Source organism: Alligator sinensis, unplaced genomic scaffold (genome assembly GCF_000455745.1).
Source record: "Alligator sinensis unplaced genomic scaffold, ASM45574v1 scaffold173_5, whole genome shotgun sequence".
Taxonomy (NCBI): domain Eukaryota; kingdom Metazoa; phylum Chordata; order Crocodylia; family Alligatoridae; genus Alligator; species Alligator sinensis.
Window position 1 is genome coordinate 260,904 of NW_005842198.1, and position 3,850 is coordinate 264,753.

General features: G+C 42.4%; 1 protein-coding gene across 10 annotated transcripts in view; it reads left to right on the forward strand.

Moving 5' to 3' along the window:
- Positions 1-272: 272 nt before the first annotated feature.
- The window catches only part of CHD9 (chromodomain helicase DNA binding protein 9), a 205,391-nt gene continuing 201,813 nt past the window's right edge, over positions 273-3,850 (forward strand). For 8 of the 10 annotated variants that reach the window (XM_025207511.1, XM_025207514.1, XM_025207508.1 and 5 more), the window contains exons 1-2: positions 274-469; positions 3,422-3,514. The gene's annotated coding sequence lies outside the window, so the exon portion shown is untranslated. Of the gene's footprint in view, positions 470-3,421; positions 3,515-3,850 lie in introns of all 10 variants that reach the window. The other 2 variants (XM_025207519.1, XM_025207521.1) reach the window with 1 other exon arrangement.

Genomic DNA, 3,850 nt, shown 5'->3' on the forward strand with positions numbered 1-3,850 from the left:
TCCTAAATTGATTATAACTTATTGTAAGCTGATTAGAACCATGGCAAAGTAACTAAAACATAATGTACAGTTAAAGGTGTCTGTTTTAAACTATGAAACTGGGTTGGAGCCCATGTTTTCTATGGCCTTGCTTAAGTGTTTGATTTTTCTGAACCTACTGACATAATTGTCATTGACCTTGTTTATACATGGAACGCTTTTAATTAGCCAAACTTTAAAAAACTAATGCATTGTATCTAGTTGATTTACACTTCTTGATATCTAGTATGTTTGTTGGCTTTTTTTACAAGATGCTTCAAAAGGAAAAATATTCCACAGTTGTCTTCATAACTGAGGCTGATCAAACAAGTGTTCTCTGCGGCCTGAGGAATAGGATTCATATGAAGTATTGAGACAGTATCCCTTTGAGGAAGAGTTTGATTGCCAGCTATGTTTCAGAAAGCCAAACACTTAATATATGCACCAGATGGTAAGTTCAGTGAAATCAATTTTCTGAATTGTGGATGTCTATTTGTAGACTTTTGGAGGTGAGGAAAGTATTTGATTTCAAAGTTATGGTTTATTTTTTCCAAAGGTAAATTAATTAATCTTTAAAGTAACTGCTAGTATTCTGTGAATTTCTGTGTTGTAAAACCTTAAATCTAGAAATTGGCTCATAAATATTATGAATAGGTTGTCGATTCATTAATTATTTCAAAGTTACACATTTGATAACCTTATCTATTTAGTAATACTTAGTAAACTGTAACGCGTGGGTTTTTGAGTTTGTTGCTGGAAGATGAGAGAACTTGTAGTGTGAAAGATATCTGTTAACCCCATGCTACAGGAGTTTTGCTGGCTGCTGGTAGTGGACAGGAAAGACAATATTTTTACACTAGCCAATTGCCCATCCAGAATGACGGGGGGGAGGGGGCTGAGATGGAGTGTTGCCACCCAGTGCCCCATGTTGTCGCTGTTCTGCTGGACTGCTGCAGTAGCCCTGATCTAGAGTGGCCTCTGCACCCTCTGCCCATTGCAGCAGTCTGGCAGTGGGGGATGCTGCCTGGATGTGATCTGCTGCCACCTGCGACAACATCCAGGCCCTTGGACCTGCACCCCATGTCTGTACATCTGCCAGACCTGGATGGGGACCACAGCCTCACGCCATCAGGCTGGGCCAGGTTTCCACATGCCTGGCTTGATGGCGTGTAGTGCTACATGTAGTGCTGAGAGCCCTGGGTGGTGGCAGGAGTTGTTCTGGTCCTATTTGAAGGCTCATGCCAGTGGGTTGGTCTGGCTCTGTTTGCCCTGTGCAACCCCTGGGTCTCAGATGGTGCCGCACCAGCGCAGGGCTGTGCCTGCAGCGGGTTCTGAGCGCCTCGATGGACCAGGGGCTGTACACCATGGGGAGCTGGGGGAGAAGGCATGTGACAGCCCCTCCACAACTTCCTCCCTGTCCCTGTTTACAGGAAACAGAGCCTGGGTCCGAGCCACTGCTGCCAGTTTTGCCCTTCTTCTGTTTGCTGTAGCATGCTGAGGCAGTGTGCTGGAGCAGCAGGGGCGCGTAGCAGGTGTAGAGACGCTCTGGCCAGGTGCTAGAGCATCTCCTTGGAGGACCCAGCCTCCAGTTACCTCCAGGAATGCTCCATGAGCATGTTCTGTACTGCTTTTTTCCAGGGTGTTTTCTTTTGATATTGTGATTTCCCAGTATCAAATTTAGAGTCTGTGCTGCAAATAGGCAGTGCAGGGAACTTTTTTTTCCCTCCTCACCTGTTAGGGTACTGTTTGAAAGTAAGTAGAGAATGAGTTGTGTTTGGCTTTAAAAAATGGCATCTCAATATTGTGAAATTTGAAAAAATAAGAGGTTGGAAGGTTAGGGGTAAAACTGTAGCAATGTGCTTACAAGACCAATTTAAAGAAGGTCATGAAAAACAGTTCTCCAGGAAATTGAGGGCATGTATTTTAAATTATTATTATTTATTTATTTATTTATTTTACGGAGAAGTGACATGGGTAGAGTTGTCTATGAAAGCGTATAGAACTAGAACATACTGTATTTTATCACACACAACCTGCACCCTTTACTCCAGAGCCAGCTGGGAGAAATCAGAATGCCTGTTGTTGTATCTGAGGAAAAAGGCATCCCGAGGCATCCAGAAATTTTGGTGGACGAGTGGCAAAGTTAATTACTACAGCTCTTGGAGCCATGGCAACTTAAGACACTCACCACTCCCTTCCCTGCCCCTGCCACAAAATTTCTGGACCCATGGGGAGCTTCTCCCCGACCATACTCTGGATTGGTCTGGCATGTAGAATTGGTGTGCAGCCAAACTTGGCATGCTGAATCCCACCCGGCGCACAGCCCTGGATCTGGTGTGCCAGGCCTTACCCCATGTGCTGGCTCCGGAACTGTGGTCTGGGTCTGACCTGGGCATGACTTGTATTACCAGGCTGAGTGCATGGCTGTGGAGAGAGCACCTGAACCCAGACTTGGCACGTGGCTCCACAGCCAGTATGCAACTTCAGACCCGGCATGTGGTTTTGGACTCTGTGCACTAGGTCCGATCTGGCCTGTGGCTCTACAGCCAGGGTTCAGGACTGGATTCAGCGTTTACCTTTATCAGAGATTTCCCACCCCCCTTCAGGCTCCCCTTCAAAATCAAAGTGTGTACTATATATAGGGGCATGCCGTATGTGAAAAATACAGTAAATGTGTGTTACCCATTTTTCTTTTTTCTTCTTTCCTTCCATGTTGAGGTTGGGAAATGATATGCGCTTTTTTTTGTTTTTAGCTTTTTTTTTGGTATCTTTTTCTAGTACAATGTTCCTAGGAGTCTTGATGTCTTCCCTTTCCCTCAATATATATGTTTGCATAGTTGCTGCCTTTTTAGTTTCTATGGGCTCCCCACTGTGTACAGTGGAGGCTAGGAACGTGTCGTTGCAACCAAATGTAAACTCTCCCTCTGTCCCCTTTTCTCCCCCCTCAATAAACCATATTGCTTTAATATTTGTAAGTAGATCTGTCAAGCACTGGTGTGTAATCACAGTAGTTTTTCAGTAGTGGCCTTTATTTTCTGCAAAACAGTAGTACTGTTTTTCAGTGTACAAGTGTTGGCAAGTTTAAACCTTGATGCTAAAGAACAAATTTTATCCAAGGTCTTAGTCTGTATGTTTGGTCATTTTAAAAGCTTTGGCAGAACATCATAGTCCTTCTCCCCTTTACTTTTTCCCTCTTGCTAATTTAAGAAAATCCATTTTACTCATCTAAGATTAGTGAGTAGTTATAAATATGTAGCTATTTCTTTCAGTTGTAAATGTTAATTTCCAGTGTTGGAAAGTAATAGTATCATAGAATTTACTTGGAGGTTGACTTATTTTAGGTGAATTAATTGCCTTGAAGTGTGTTGTGATGTAGTTTTTGTCACTGTGCTTTACCTTTCAGATCACTAGTCATTATGAGGTACCTTATCGGGGACAAAGTATCTCCTTAAGTTACTCCAATGCTTCATGAAGAATATATACTCTCCATTCATGGGTAAGGATGCCTTTGTTTTTGATTGGTTCTTTTTATTCAAATATTTTAGGGAATATTTTTACTGTATAAGAATACTTCTGTCTTTCCATAAATGATTTTTGAGATGCACTTTGATTCACTAGACCATTGGTCATTGTGTCATCTGAGAGCGTATATTAAGTGTTAATAATTTCAGTTGTTGGCAACTAATGCTTGTACACTTTAGGATTATTGTAATCTAAAGAAGCAAAACTAGTGTCATCATTCTCCTGCCTTATTCTTGGTGATCTTAGAGGAAAAGGAGCAGAATGACTGCATTTATGTAATTATCTAACATAGAGCTCTCAGGGGAAAGAG